General features: G+C 32.9%; 1 long non-coding RNA gene across 1 annotated transcript; it reads left to right on the top strand.

Moving 5' to 3' along the window:
- The first annotated feature begins 1,835 nt into the window (after positions 1–1,835).
- LOC128292870 (uncharacterized) lies at positions 1,836–3,421 on the top strand. The gene is made up of 3 exons (XR_008282834.1): positions 1,836–1,913; positions 2,393–2,474; positions 3,164–3,421. It is a non-coding gene; the product is annotated as an uncharacterized LOC128292870 (long non-coding RNA).
- Positions 3,422–17,578: the final 14,157 nt, after the last annotated feature.

Here is a 17,578-nt window from a genome sequence, read left to right as displayed (position 1 = left end):
ATTGGAACGTGGATGTCAAAATCATAATTCGATATGTAAGTGGCCAGAAGGTTAGGATATATTTCTGACCACCTTCCAACATACTAATGTTAGAAGTGAGAATACTTCAACTGAAGATAAAAACTTTAGAAGTGAGAATATTTCAACTAAAGATAAAAACTAACATGGTGTCCATAATCATATGAGTCAGGTTGTAATGTAAAAGTTACAATAAAATACAGAAGTACTTCGAGGATCGTACCCAAAGAAGGCTTGATTAAATTAATACTAACTTCTATGCTAATATGTCTAAATAGTACTTTATCCAAATTATGTAACGACTATTCATAAAAGAAGTGAAAAAAAATAATAATGCAAAGACTATAAAATATTAGAAGGAACAAATTATGGATTTCTCAAATTCTAAAGGCAGAAGACTAGCTTGCTTCAATGTCCATAGTTAACTCCTATTTCGGGTTCCATTCAACCAACTAGTCATTAACCTAGAACGGCCTCTTCACCTTCTACTAATCTAATATCTTATCGAACACTACTTATCTCTCAATGTCATAGGTCAAGCTGGGTCAAGCTAAGGTGTGCCCAGCAGACTTCTCCTCTTGGATTCCTTTCTACCTAGATAACTTCCCAAGGTTTAAGTCTTATTTTCCCAAACCAACTAATCCATTAAGAAACCCTAAATAGTTCTCAACTAATCCCACACCTGTTTTTTAATCTCCTTAAGGGTTTAGTGTTACAAGAACAAAGTAAAGAAAAGAGAAAGATCCTGAATAACATCTTCGATTTAAATTGAAACATAAAATATTACAAGAACAAAGTAAAGAAAAGAGAAAGATCCTGAATAATAATTGAAGCTTGAACTACGATCCTTAATAGAATGATCGATTAACAATCTTAATCCACTAAATAAAAAAAAGAACAAAAATAAAAAGTAAAAGTAAAACCCTAAAAACTAAGAATAGAAGTTGAAATAGAAAGGATGGGAAGGAAGTCCCTTAAATAGATCTAAGTAATGGTATTTATAGGAGTCAGTCTAGTTGCCTCATTTTGACCTAAAATGATTGACTAAACATCATTAATTTGAGTTGAACAGATGAACAAAACCTCGCTATTCTAATCAGACATGTCAAGTTAGTGTCGCAAAATTGATGGCAAAATACTCCATTGGGTGTATCTTCAGGGCTATGTCGCGACACCCTCTTGTCCATGTCACGACATCCTTAAGAGTAAGCTCTTTAGTGTATTTTGGATGTTGTGTTGTGACATCCAAGTGTTGTGTTGCAACATCGGGAGTAGTCCATTGTCTTTCTGCCCTAAATTGGTGTAACGGCCTAATTTTCAGTGGTGTCGGAAATGGTGATTTGAGATCAATAAATTCGACAAATAAGATTGAACAAGATAGTAATTTAATATTTATGAGTCAAGTAAGAATTTAGAAGAATTTGTGAAATGGTGAAATTAGTGAATTAAAAGAATTTATTAGGTCAAACGGGTCAAAAATGAGGTATCGAGACCTCAAAGTTGAAAATCGAGCTATAAATATTTTTATAAATATTTATAGAGTGTCATTGAGTTAGTATTAAAGTTTCGTTAGAAAATTTTAACGTTTCGATGGCTAATTAATTGAAAAGGATTAAATTGAAAATAGCACAAAATTTGTTAAATTGTGAGTAAATAGCTTAAGTATTTAAAAAGATGGATTTAAAGAGCAATTAGACCCAAAGGTTAATGGCTGGACGGTTTGGGTATGAAATAAGTAAGAAAACAATGTGAACAAGGGGCAAAATTGGAAATAGATAAAAGTTAATAGTTAAATAATGATGTAATTGAAAAATCTAGACATTTTCTTCATAATTTCTCAGCCAAAACGCCATAGAAGGTCTGGAGAAAGCTGGTTTTTCATATTTTTACATCATGTGAGTCTAATTCTTGCTTTTTCTTGATAATTTTATGTTTTTATGACTTTTACAATTAGGTCCACTTGTAGAATTCATTAGTTTTTGATTTTATGGGTGAAATTGGAAGTTACCCTGGATGGATAAGGGAATTTTATGATGAATTATTATGAAATTTAAGTTCTAATTTCATATTAAGGTGGTTTTATTAAGTGATTTTGATAGGAAATGATATTTAGGACCTAATTGTGAAAAAGTTGTGAATTGAAGGTTGCTGTTGAAATTCAGAATATAAAAGGTTTTGAAATAGTTTATAATGATAAAATAAAGTGTTAATTGAGAAAAATTAGTTCAATTGATGGGTGAGTTGAGTAGGGACTAAATTGTGAAAACTGTAAATTTTGGGGTAAAAGTATAATTTCAAAATTTGAACAGCATAAATTGTGAAGTGAAATAGAAATCAAATAAATGCTAATGAGTAGAAATATTTTATATTATAGATCAAGAATCCAAAGAAGAACGAGGAAAAGAAAAAGTTGCGGAATAGTCCCAAAATTTCAATATCTTCTACAAATTAGCCGGGTAAGTTCATATGGTTGAAATTAGATGTTTATTTGTGAATGATTGAAGTATATAATGTGTTATTATATACGAATTTGTTGTGGGATTGTGTAGATTTTGTTAATGAAAGAATAAATGTGGAAATGCAAATTAGGAAAACGCAGGATTGAGTACGTTAAGTATCGTGGACGTGTGATGAATTGATGGATAAGACCATGGTTGTTCCATGGCAAAGTGTGAAATGTAGGTATGGTATCATCCATACTGAGTTGTGAAATGTAGGTATGGTATTATCCATCTTGAAATGTGAAATGTAGGTATGGTATTATCAAATCCATCTTGAGTTAAGAAATGTAGGTATGGCATTTCCCATACCGAGTTAAAAAATGTAGGTATGGTATTTCAATGAGGAAAACCATACTGAGTTGTGAATCGTGGCATTGAGCAACGACGTACTCAATTTCGTAAAGCCGTTTCCTAATTTGATTATAAGAAATAAAAAGAAGTGATCCAAATGAAAGAGATTGAGTAGTTATTCTTTGTTGAGCTCAACTATGTGAATTATTATAACAATGGTTGTGAATCACAGGAAACTTTAGTAAATGTTTTGGTATTGTTTGGAAATATTATGTTTGGTAAGCATTACTTTTAACCTATGAACTTACTAAGCTTCAATAAGCTTACTTGTGTGTGTTTAATATTTTATGTAGATTGACTTGAAGTGAAGTGGGTAGATCGGATCAACACAACAAAGCACACTATCCGATCAATTCCGGTAGCTTTTGTTTTATGTTTGAAGATTTATATGGCATGTATAGAGTTTGAATGAATTGAAGTAAAGATGTTATAAACTAGTTAACAATATTTGTACTAAAATAGTTTTCGGTAAGTAGCAGTAGTTTGACTTTGAAAAAATCACTAAAAATAGTAGAAATGAAATTAAATAATTAATAAATTATGGAATCGAATCTCGATGAGTCTATTTTTATATGGAAGAAGCAAAACAGGTATATGAGCTATATTTTATGAGATGTTTAAATTTTTGTGAAACAGGGCCAGAGCAATTTCTGGATCCCCTGTTCTGACTTTGGAAATTCACCATAAATTTTACAAAGATAATTAGAAGTCATACTTTATATGTACAGATTCCTTATTGAGTCTAGTTTTATTAGAGACAAACGGCATAGTCATTGAAGCTCTGTACAGAGAGATATCTGATTCGTAATACGCAAAGGTCAGAGTAGTCAAACCCTGAAATAGGGGAGATTTTAAATAATAAACTGTACTAATTAGCTTGACCAAAAATTCTATAAAAAAATTGGTAAGTAGATATATGAGTATAAATTCAGAGAAAATTTACGGATTTGGATTTCGAATTTTATAACTCGAGATATGAATTATTTAGCAACTATGACACAGTTGGACAGCTTGTGCGGAAAGTGTGATATAAATTGTTTGAATTTATTTAAGTGCTCAAATAAGTTTAGTAATGCCTCGTGCTCGACTCCGGCGACGGTCTCGGGTAAAGGGGGCGTTACATTTATTGGTATCAGAGCCTGGTTTAGTCGATTCTCGAACGAATTTGATGTGTAAAGTGTTTAAAATACATGCCATATAAATCGTGATAGTGTGATGTGAATGATCCGATCTAATTACTAATTTTGTTATAGATTGTAAAGATGTTTGATAGACCCGATGGTGCTAGTCGGGAAGAGGAAGTTAATAGTAGAATCTGAGACTTCGAGCGGGGAACAAGTGATAATGTCCCGATTTCTTTGATGAGAGAGGAAGAACTTAAAAATATGATTTACGGATTAATGAATCGGTGGTATCATGAAACAATACAAGGAAGAAGTCGGGCACAACAACCTCCTCCTCCCCTCTTTGTACCACCGGTTACAACCCGGTTGCTCCTCCTTTAATAGATGAATCTAGCAAAAGAACACCAATTGAAAAACTCGAAAGTTTGGAGTGAAGAATTTCGAGGAGATCGGACGATGATCCGGTTAAAGCGAGTATTGGTTAAAGAGTTTGAGAGAGTTTTAAGCAGATGATGTGTTCTCCGGAGGACTATTTGGGATGTGCAGTTTCGCTATTGAAAGAAGAAGCGTATAATTGGTGGGAAACCATTGAGGCAGTGGTACTGCAGATAAACTTACCTGGGAATTCTTCCAAAACGAATTTAAGAAGAAGTATGTGGGAAAGAGATATTTAGATAAGAAGAAGAGAGAATTTCTTGATCTTCGACAAGGGAATAAAACAGTGGCCGAATATGAAAGAGAATTTGTGTATCTCAAGAGATATGCTCGGGATGTTGTACCGACGAGAGGAAGAAATGTGCATTAGATTTGAAGAAGGGCTTAATGATGAAATCGAATGATGATTGGAGGTACAGAGATTTAGAATTTGTGATTCGTCTCGATCGAGCTCAAAAGATGGAAGAAGTGTATAACGAAAGATGCAAAGAGAAAGAAGAGGTAAAGAGGTATACAAAAGAAGTTTCTCTAGACCAACTTCGACTTTTTCGCCAAAAAGTTCGAGAAATGATTACGGTCGACTGTTATAATCCGAACGATCGAATAACGATAAAACGACTCAACAAGATGTCGGAGTAACTAAGAAACCAGCAGCTAGTGTTAGTAGTGTGCAAAATATTCGAGACTTAGATGTAAAAATTGTGGTAGATTTCATATTGGTGAGTGTTGGGGAAGAGCCGAGCTTGCTATAAATGTGGTGGAACTGATCATTTTATTCGGGATGTCCTCAATTATTAAAGAAGATAGAGAACAAGGGAGAAGCAAGCAAATACTCCTCGAAAGGTAAGCGTTCAGGTCAAAGTAGTGCTACTGGACTGTTCATTCGGGAACGAGAATCTGCTGACCGATCGAGACAAGAGTACCACGTACATATGCTATCCGGCAAGGGAAGAAGCTTCTGCTCCAGATGTGATAGCTGGTAATTTCTATCTTTTTGATGATTCTGTGTATGCTTTAATTGATCCTGGATCTACACATTCATATATTTGCATTGCATTAGTGTCAGAAAAGAAAATGACTGTTGAGTCCACTGACCTTGAATTGCAAGTCACTAATCCACTAGGGCAAAGTGTGTTGGTTAATTTAATATGTCGGAATTGTCCACTGAAAATACAAGGCTGTGAATTCTCTGCTGATTTAATGTTGTTACCTTTCCGAGAATTTGATGTTATTCTTGGAATGGATTGGTTGATTGAACACGATGCCATAGTGAATTGTAGAGAAAAACGGATTGATTTAAAATGTCAGAGACAGGGGAAATAGTTTCAGTTGAGTTTGGGGATAAAAAGAATGATGTCAGGATTATTTCAGCCTTTACAGCTCGAAAATTGATTCGGAAAGGTAATAAAGCATTTCTAGCTTATATTCTTGATACTCGGGGTTCTGAATTGAAGATGGAACAATTGTCAGTTGTTAATGAGTTTACTGATGTGTTTCCTGAGGAATTACCTGGTTTACCCCCAGATCGTGAGGTTGAATTCACAATTGATGTAATTAGATGCACAGCTCAATATCAATAACACCGTATAGAATGGCACCAGTGAGTTAAAGAGTTGAAGACACGATTGCAAGAGTTATTGGATAAAGGGTTCATCGGATCGAGTACATCACCTTGGGGCGCTTTGTCTTATTTGTGAAAAAGAAAGATGGTTCGTTGCGATTGTGTATTGATTACGAGCGGTTGAATAAGGTAACAATTAAAATAAATATCCATTACCTCGTATCGATGATTTGTTTGATCAACTAAAAGGTGCTGCAGTTGTTCTCAAAAATAGACCTTAGATCCGGGTATTATCATTTGAAGGTTAAAGAGTGTGATGTGCCAAAGGCGCTTTTCGAACTCGGTATGGTCACTACGAATTTTTGGTAATGCCTTTTGGTTTAACGAATGCCCTCACTGCATTTATGGATTTAATGAATCGAATTTTTCAGTCTTATTTGGATAGATTTGTGGTGGTATTTATTGATGACATATTGGTCTATTCAAAGACAGAATCCGAACATGCACAGCACTTGAGAATTGTACTACAGACTTTGAGAGAAAAATAATTATATGCGAAATTTAGTAAATGTGAGTTTTGGCTTCATGAGGTTGGATTTCTGGGTCATATTATATCAGCTGAAGGAATTCGTGTGGATCCAAGTAAAGTTTGGCGGTGGTGAATTGGAAAACACCGAAGAATGTAAGCGAAGTGCGAAGTTTTCGGGATTAGCGAGGATACTATCGCCGTTTTGTAAAGAATTTTTCCATGATTGCTTCACCAATGACTCGTTTATTACGGAAGAATGTTGAGTTTATGTGGTCGATGAATGTCGTGAGCTTTGATCGATTAAAGAAAATGTTATGAAGCTCGGTCTTAACTCAACCGTAATCGTATACCGTATGTTGTGTCTGATGATGCATCTTTAAGTGGTTTGGGTTGTGTGTTAATGCAATCGGAAAGGTAGTGGCTTATGCTTCACGGCAATTAAAACCACATGAAAAGAATTACCCTACACATGATCTTGAGTTAGCTGCAATTGTTTTTGCCTTAAAAATTTGGAGACACTATTTATATGGTGAGAAGTGTTATATGTATACGGATCACAAAAGTTTGAAATACTTAATGACTCAGAAGGAACTGAACTTAAGACAGAGACGGTGGTTAGAGTTCTTTGAAAGACTATGATTTGGTTATTGACTATCATTCGGGAAAGCTAATGTAGTTCTTGATGCCTCGAGTCGAAAGTCATCCTTGTTTGCACTTCAGCAATAAATGCTCATTTGGCTCTTAATGAAGAAGGTGTTGTATCAGTAGAATTGAAGGTAAAACCAATGTTTCTTCAACAAATTCAGAAGCTGCAGAATGAAGATCCAAAATTGGTGCTGAAACGACAAATGGTTCGGGATAATTTAGATTCAGAGTTCAGTATTGATGATGAAGGTATATTGCGCTATCATAATAGGATTTGTGTTCCCAATAATTCTGATTTAAAGAATGATATTCTTTCTGAAGCACATAATAGTATGTATTCTATTCATCCGGTAGTACAAAAATGTATGGTGATCTGAAAAAGACATATTGGTGGCACGGTATGAAAAGAGAAATTTCGAATTTATTGCAAAATGTTTGATTTGCCGACAAGTTAAAGCGAGCATCAAGTGCCAACAGTTTATTACAACCCATTATGATTCCCGAATGGAAGTGGGAGCATATTTCAATGGATTTTGTGTCGAGGATTGCTCGTGACTCAGAAAGAAAGATTCGATATGGGTGATTGTTGATAGATTGACAAAGTCAAGACACTTTATTCGATCGAATAGATTTTTCACTTAATAAGTTAGCGAATTGTATGTGTCGAGATTGTGAGACTACATGGAGTTCCAATATCTATCATTTCGAATCGGGATCCGAGGTTTACTTCAAGATTTTGGAATAAATTGCAAGAAGCCTTAGGCACCAGTTGAATTTTAGTACTGACATTTCATCCTCAAACAGATGGACAATCGAGGCGAGTGATTCAAATTTTAGAAGATATGTTAAGATGTTGTATACTCGAGTTTGGTGACAGTTGGGAAAGGTATTTACCGTTGGTGAGTTTGCTTACAACAATAGCTATCAGTCTAGTATAAAAATGACACCATTTGAGGCTCTTTATGGTAGAAAATGCAAGACTCCATTGTGTTGGTGCGAATTGAGTGAATCAAAATAGTTGGGGTTGATTTGATTCGAGAAACCAAGAGAAAGTCCGGATTATTCGAGATAGTCTAAAAGCGCTTGGATCGTCGAAGTCATATGCGGATTTAAAACGAAGAGACATAGAATATGCGATGGGTGATCAAGTATTTTAAAAGTTTCACCATGGAAAAGGGTGTTACGATTTGGTAAAAAGGGAAAATTAAGTCCGAGATTCATAGGGCCATATGAAATTGTGGAAAGGGTTGGTCCTGTGGCTTATCGTTTGGCTTTACCTCCGGAACTTGAGAAGATTCATAATGTGTTTCATGTGTCTATGCTAAGGCAAGTATAGGTCGATCCTTCACACGTAATTCCCCATACTGAAATTGAGCTTCAACCAGATATGACTTATTCAGAAGAACCAGTGAAGATTTTGGCTCGTGAAGTTAAGGAATTGCGGAACAAAAGAGTACCATTGGTTAAAGTATTATGGCATCGACATGGTATGGAGGAGGCAACACTGGGAAACAGAGGAGTCAATAAGATCACAAGATCCAAATCTATTTTCAGTAACAAATTTCGAGGACGAAATTTTTAAAGGGGGAGAGTTGTATGACCTAATTTTCGGTGGTGTCGGAAATGGTGATTTGAGATCACTAAATTCGACAAATAAGATTGAACAAGATAGTAATTTAATATTTATGAGTCAAGTAAGAATTTAGAAGAATTTGTGAAATGGTGAAATTAGTGAATTAAAAGAATTTATTAGGTCAACGGGTCAAAAATGAGGTATCGAGACCTCAAAGTTGAAAATCGAGCTATAAATATTTTTATAAATATTTATAGAGTGTCATTGAGTTAGTATTAAAGTTTAGTTAGAAAATTTTAACGCTTCGATGGCTAATTAATTGAAAAGGATTAAATTGAAAATAGCACAAAATTTGTTAAATTGTGAGTAAATAGCTTAAGTATTTAAAAGATGGATTTAAAGAGCAATTAGACCCAAAGGTTAATGGCTGGACGGTTTGGGTATGAAATAAGCAAGAAAACAATGTGAACAAGGGCAAAATTGGAAATAGATAAAAGTTAATAGTTAAATAATGATGTAATTGAAAAATCTAGACATTTTCTTCATAATTTCTCAGCCAAAACGCCATAGAAGGTCTGGAGAAAGCTGGTTTTCATATTTTTACATCATGTGAGTCTAATTCTTGCTTTTTCTTGATAATTTTTATGTTTTTATGACTTTTACAATTAGGTCCACTTGTAGAATTCATTAGTTTTTGATTTTATGGGTGAAATTGGAAGTTACCCTGGATGGATAAGGAATTTTATGATGAATTATTATGAAATTTAAGTTCTAATTTCATATTAAGGTGGTTTTATTAAGTGATTTTGATAGGAAATGATATTTAGGACCTAATTGTGAAAAAGTTGTGAATTGAAGGTTGCTGTTGAAATTCAGAATATAAAAGGTTTTGAAATAGTTTATAATGATAAAATAAAGTGTTAATTGAGAAAAATTAGTTCAATTGATGGGTGAATTGAGTAGGGACTAAATTGTGAAAATCGTAAATTTTGGGGTAAAAGTGCAATTTCGAAATTTGAACAGCATAAATTGTGAAGTGAAATAGAAATCAAATAAATGCTAATGAGTAGAAATATTTTATATTATAGATCAAGAATCCAAAGAAGAACGAGGAAAAGAAAAAGTTATGAATAGTCCCTAAATTTCAATATCTTCTACAAATTAGCGGGTAAGTTCATATGGTTGAAATTAGATGTTTATTTGTGAATGATTGAAGTATATAATGTGTTATTATATACTGAATTTGTTGTGGGATTGTGTAGATTTTGTTAATGAAAGAATAAATGTGGAAATGCAAATTAGGAAAACGCAGGATTGAGTACGTTCAGATTGTGACGTGTGATGAATTGATTGGATAAGACCATGGTTGTTCCATGGCAAAGTGTGAAATGTAGGTATGGTATCATCCATACTGAGTTGTGAAATGTAGGTATGGTATTATCCATCTTGAGTGTGAAATGTAGGTATGGTATTATCAAATCCATCTTGAGTTAAGAAATGTAGGTATGGCATTTCCCATACCGAGTTAAAAAATGTAGGTATGGTATTTCAATGAGGAAAACCATACTGAGTTGTGAATCGTGGCATTGAGCAACGACGTACTCAATTTAAAAGCCGTTTCCTAATTTGATTATAAGAAATAAAAGAGAAGTGATCCAAATGAAAGAGATTGAGTAGTTGTTACTGTTGAGCTCAACTATGTGAATTATTATAACAATGGTTGTGAATCGCAGGAAACTTTAGTAAATGTTTTGGTATTGTTTGGAAATATTATGTTTGGTAAGCATTACTTTTAACCTATGAACTTACTAAGCTTCAATAAGCTTACTTGTGTGTGTTTAATATTTTTATGTAGATTGACTTGAAGTGAAGTGGGTAGATCGGATCAACACAACAAAGCACACTATCCAGATCAATTCCGGTAGCTTTTGTTTTATGTTTGAAGATTTATATGGCATGTATAGAGTTTGAATGAATTGAAGTAAAGATGTTATAAACTAGTTAACAATATTTGTACTAAAATAGTTTTCGGTAAGTAGCAGTAGTTTGACTTTGAAAAATCACTAAAAATAGTAGAAATGGAATTAAATAATGAATAAATTATGGAATCGAATCTCGATGAGTCTATTTTCATATGGAAGAAGCAAAACAGGTATATGAGCTATATTTTATGAGATGTTTAAATTTTTGTGAAACAGGGCCAGAGCAATTTCTGGATCCCCTGTTCTGACTTTGAAATTCACCATAAATTTTACAAAGATAATTAGAAGTCATACTTTATATGTACAGATTCCTTATTGAGTCTAGTTTTATTAGAGACAAACGGCATAGTCATTGAAGCTCTGTACAGAGAGATATCTGATTCGTAATACGCAAAGGTCAGAGTAGTCAAACCCTGAAACAGGGGAGATTTTAAATAATAAACTGTACTAATTGGCTTGACCAAAAATTCTAGAAAAAAATTGGTAAGTAGATATATGAGTATAAATTCAGAGAAAATTTACGGATTTGGATTTCGAATTTTATAACTCGAGATATGAATTATTTAGCAACTATGACACAGTTGGACAGCTTGTCTGGAAAGTGTGATATAAATTGTTTGAATTTATTTAAGTGCTCAAATAAGTTTAGTAATGCCTCGTGCTCGACTCCGGCGACGGTCTCGGGTAAAGGGGGCGTTACAATTGGTTTCCTACACACTCACTTAACATGTCAATCTACCCTTAGGCCTAATTTGGGTTAAAAGGTCATATAAAACACCTAAATTACTCATTTTGTTATTAGCTAAGTAAATCTGAACAACTAACTAAAACATTATTAAATTTCCATTAAATTAAGCTCATTAAGTATAGAAAAAGGTTTAATCTACTACAACAAATTATGGCAAATCAAACTCCCTTACTCTTAAGTCATTGCTTATCCTCAAGCAAAAAAAACATGCAAAAAGAAAAAAAATAAATGACGACCCTTCAGCAAGTATGATACAAGAATTAATTTGGAGCAAAGCAAACACGTATATTTGTAAGTACATATAATTCTGATATGATATACAATTGACTTATCATTATCAAGTTCAAAAACCTAAGTTCAGTATATTACAAAGTATATAGGCAAAAAGATTATAAAGTATCTTATTCCATAAAAAAGATCAGATAAGTACTATAATTATGCCAACAGAATATAGACAATCATTATTACATTTACTTAATATAATTTTCATCCATGAATAGAGTTACTAGGTCGTATAGGACTTTTTGGCTTGCAACAATCTGAGGCTTAAGGTTGGTTTGGATTTCAAGAATAGGGAACTAAAAAATGTCTCAAGCACGAAAATAGTTTGGCACACTGTATTGTACCCTATTCACCCCCTTTAATGTTCCCTTCCAACTCACTGGCTTTTATCTCCTTCTATCACCTCCCTTATCTCTCAATGTAGGAAGTTACAACATAATACTAGCAATTATGGTTAGCTTAACGAGTTTTGGTGCACTAATGACTAATTTTTTCGAACTCTGTGACTTATTGTTTTTTTCACTTGATTTTTGGCTCTTTTCTCACTTGTCATGCTTTTATCTCTTTTTGTACTTTTTCTTCTCATTTGAACTTCTTCTAAATTTTCTATTTTTGCACACTTTTACTTTACCTATAATTACTATATCATATTGTTTCTTCCTATTTCACTTTGATTTCTCAAAACCACCTTTATGTATCTACCTATTCCTCAATACCTATGGCTTGATCTCTAAGTTCGTGCATTTCAAGGACCAAAGAACAAGGATAAGTACAATTTGTATTTTTGTAACACCTACACCCAGTCGCCGAATCTGGCGATGCCACATGGTAGTGTTTTTGAAAACCGTAGCTTGTGTTGGAAAAACCGTAACTGCGCTTAAAAAATTTTCTATTTAGAATTCGTGATTATCTTATATTAATTCTAAAATCATAATTCTTATTCAATCGTTAGTTTTCAAGTGCGGAAGTTTTTTAAAACAGTCTGTGACATTGTAGGTATTTTCCTAAAACACATGCATTTCTTTTAAAAACTCATATTTTACCTACCTCTAGCAGATGTAAAACATAAAACAATATCCATAGAGGCCTTTATTACAGTAAAATTCCCCAAATAAAACTTTAAAAACCTAATTAAATATGAAACAGTGTAAAAAGGGGTCGTGCGGCCACCGCTGAGTCCTCTGCCGCTCTGATCCACCTAAGTCTGAAGATTACCTATACAGATCAAACAGAAGGGTGAGTTTACAAAAACTCAGTGTGTAATTCCCATATAAACAAGCAGATAGAATGTAATCATAGTGTGGGTCTCAGCCTATTTCAGTAACAGTTTCGGTTTCAGTTAAGGCCTTAGCCCATTACTATACAGAAACAGTCATGCATTTGGGCCTTGGCCCATTACAGTATCAATATTCAGTACAGTAAGAGATATACATTATCAAATCCTACCCAGCTATCCTCTACACTCCAACTCCGTCCAACCCTACACTCCATGTGGGGATATAATCAACCTATCCATCCCTACACTCCAAAAAGTACCGAATGCGACACTAAATAGTAGTTTCCAGCTGAGCTGCCAATAAATTAGGCTCGAGGCCTTTCAGTACACCTCCTCTAAATAATATAAACCCCCTACCCAATGCAATGCAATATAAAAATATGACATGCTATAACATAATATCATGAATGTAATCAAGGCATACAATATCAAATCAGTGGAACATCATCATGCTTTTTCATATCAGTCATATAGTCATTTCAGTCAATTAAGAGGTCTAGGTAAGCTTACCGACCCTACAGTAGGTCTACAGTCGACTCGGGCGACCCGTGCAACCTTAGCAATCAAACGGTGAAAATGGGCCCACAAGCCCATAATGTTTGCCCGTGTGAGCCCACACGCTCGTGTGGCCCACACAGTCCAAAATGGCCTTGGTTTGTAGATCATACGGCCTGGCCCAATAATTCCACACGCCAGTGTGGTTCACCCGTGTGGCCCACAAGGCCCAATTCGGCTCGGCCAATGTATCGCACACGGCCAGCTTCGACGGTCACATTTTTTGGCTTTTCACCGATTTTTGTTTTCAAAGTTGTGTTTACACACCTAATTCCGATCCTTTGCAAAAGCACTCCTGAGCACCCAAGACTTATCAATTGACTAGTATATAACTTTTATTATACACCTCAATCAATAACCAATTAACTAAAATCAAAAGACATACTTCAACATCTTAACCGAACTCTTACCTTACAAACATCGGACGTTTCCCTCTATAATTCGGCACCAGCACAGCCCTTAGCTCCAGACTTTTAGCAACAACAACTATGTTCTTAACGCTCCAACCTCAACAGCAGTACAAACCGATCACTGCCTTTTGCCAAATGCACAAAAGCAAAACGGACAAGACAAGTTGTGGCACGTAAAAGAGTTTAGAGAAAGAATGGATTAATGCAAAAGCTAAAGTAGTAGAAAAAGAAATTTTCTAGCAAGCAATAGACAGCAAATAAAAGGAGAAGAAGAGAAAAGCCAGAAGAGCAAATCGGCAAAAGTGAAACAGAAAAAAGAATGGCAAAGAAAATGGATTCAAAATGTCAAAAGGGGTAAAAAGGCCAAAATTTTGAGATGAAGAATCAGGTTCGACACAACTCTGATCACTTCCCTTAATCCTCTGCTCAAAATCCTCACTACCAGCCGTCCACTTCCTCACTACACCTCAAATTCCTTATTTTCCTTCACCAATCCCACAACTACCGAAACCACCCTTATTATCCTCTGAAAAATCGGCCACAACATCCCCACACTCCTCAAATGTTCAGAATTTTGATCAAACTACAACTCACACGGAACCTGCAGTAAAAATAAATCCCCTTGATTGCGCAGAGATTCGAACCCCAGACCTCCAGCCACTTAACACCTCACTTAACCACCAGACCAGCAGGCCCAATCTGACATATTTTACCAACATTTATTTATAAGCCTATTGATTAGAGATAAGGGTTTATTCATTTCAAAACAAAAATTTGTCAAAGCTAAGGGTTGAACTTGAGACTTCTCAGACACTTCCCAGAACACTTAACCACTGAGGCAGACATATATTTATGTCACAAACATACGAAAATAAATATATAAGAGATTTTTGGGGCATTACAATTTTGGCTCAAGGTTTTATATGAAAGTTCTTCAAGAAGTGTTTTTTGGCTCAAATATAGGAAGTAAAGGAATAAATAAGGTTAGCTTTTAGGTCTCTGTTTATTACAAACAATGCCTTAGGTCATCCCTTCATATTTCAATATTCATGAATTTAATCGACTAAGTAATGAAACTCAAACTATCTGTTGCCCATACTACCATTCTTGTTTCCTCATATTTTCCTCCATCATTTGGTATGCTTAATAACTTAATGTCTACTTACAATGTAATATATAAAACTAATTAGCCTAATAGTCAATAATTCAAAATCGCTTACTATCATATCAAATTTACAGTAAACACAATCAACCTATAAATATGCTCCTAGCCAATCATTTGTATTTCTACAAGCGCAAGCACACATCAGACAATAAACTAACTAAAATAAGGCAAAAAAAAGAAAAAAAAAAACTAAGAGCAATAAATTTCCTATGTTACCCCCTACACTTTAGATAACACATTGTCCCTAATATGTAAAAGAAAGAACTTACCCGCTTTTCATTGATGTTGCCTTGAGCTTTATCTTGGGTTTCCCCATTCGTACTTGTTTTAACTCCCACTTGTAGTGCTCTCCTTATGTAGGGTTCCTACATAGAAAAATTATGACAATATATATATGTTAATTAATATTAACCTACACCTGATCTAAAGCAAAAGTTAAAAAAAAGTTATCCATCCTCCAAATTAAGATAGGTTTAATCATCAAAATTGGGTGGTTGTCACCCTTCCATTAGAGCTTTTCCCTTGCCCTGCATATCCAATCTAGATGGTCCTCCACACAATGAGTGGGCTTGTCGTGTCAGGCTTCAGATGATGGGCTTTTGTTTAAAGGCCACTCTAGTTGAAATGTCACCTCGTAGTCATAGTCATCCGGGAAATCCTGCTCTATGTTGTCGTCCTCCTCCTCATCATCTTCTTGCTTGCCCTTATCCTCTTCACTCCCTTCATCCCCAGATTGTTGGTGGAACTGCATCAAGGCATATTTGTAGGATTGAGTTAATCTTCTGTCTATAACTAAGTGAATTTCGATTGTTAGTTTAGTTTCATTTAATTTATGATATTTTTACTGCTTAATTAATTTCAGTTTATCGTACTATAATTTTAGATTATTTCTGTTTAGACTTGTTAATGTAGAAATTACTTTTAGTTTAATTTAACCTCTATTGGATACAATCCTAGAAATACTTCCTAAGTTTTCGTTGTAAATTTAATTATATTACAACATGACCCGTATATTTGCGAAAATTACTGCTTAATTTATATTTTTATTGCAATATTTTCAGTTGAAAATGAAATCAAAATTTTTAAAAATCTATCAAAAGTGTAATTTTTTTATAAAATTATTTAAAAACATAATGCTATGTTTACATTGCCACATAGTCTATAGTGACAATGTCGTGTAAAATCTAATAGATTTTATATTGTTCCGTCATTAACTAACAACTAAATAATTAAAATCTTCATTTTTTTAAAAAATTTAGTGTTTAAATAGATAATTATAATTATTGGATGATCGAATCGAAACTAGATTAGATGACGAAATTAAAACCCGATGAATAATTTAGTAAGAATATATATGATTTAAATTTTTGTTATAAATTATATACTACTAATTAATCAAATATTACTTACGATGGATTACCATTTTACAATTAATGATATTTATAATTAATCAAATATTTAAATATTTATTCTTTTAAATATGGAATTTGAAAATTTAGAATTAAATTAATTATAAATTAACGATCTATATTTTATTTAAATTGATTTATTTTATTTTTAATATACTTAAATAGAGAAAATAATTAAATTTAAATTTAAATAAAATGATTAATTTTTATTTAAATTTATTAATTTTGAAGTAGATTAATATAAAGTGAATTCTAATTTTAAATATTAATTAATTTATGTTTAAATAAAATAATAAAATTACTTATTTAGAACTATATTTTAATTAAATTAAACTAAATTATTTTTACATACTTCAATAGATATACTTTATTAAGTTTGAAATTTTGAAAAATATAATTAAAATTTCAGATTTAAATTTATTAATATATTGTAAATTATATTTTTAAATATGAATTAATGTAAGTTTAAATAAATAGTAAATTACTTATTTAGATAGCATATTTTGTTAAATTTTAAATTTTAAAGGATACTTAATTCATTTGTTTTTAGTAGTTAAAAGGAAGTTCACATATTTATGTCCATTAATAGTGAGGTCCAAGAAGAAATAACACTTCCGTAAACAAAGTTTGATCCTAGATTATCTCAAATATCTTAATTAAAAATATTTTTGCATTCTAATTATTTAAGATAATATAATAATGCATTTTTTTACTTGAGAATATCACTAAAATAAAAACTTGTTTACATTAATAATAAAAATAAAAATAAAAATCAAGGAGACAAAAAGTAAAAAGAAAAATAAAAGCATGTGAATCATATTTTAATAAAAATATAATTTATATAAAAAAGAAAGGCACTTGTGAATCATATTTTAATAAAAATATAATTTATATAAAAAAGAAAGGCACTAACAACATGTACTAAGGTTTTCTCTTAATGTCAATTTTCAAACCCATTATCTTCCGTAGTGTACAGTATAAAATGTCTTATCATTGTATTTAATATTTTCTTTT

The sequence above is a fragment of the Gossypium arboreum genome, chromosome 5 (assembly GCF_025698485.1).
Source record: "Gossypium arboreum isolate Shixiya-1 chromosome 5, ASM2569848v2, whole genome shotgun sequence".
Taxonomy (NCBI): Eukaryota; Viridiplantae; Streptophyta; class Magnoliopsida; order Malvales; family Malvaceae; genus Gossypium; species Gossypium arboreum.
This window is presented reverse-complemented; position numbering and strand designations above follow the sequence as displayed.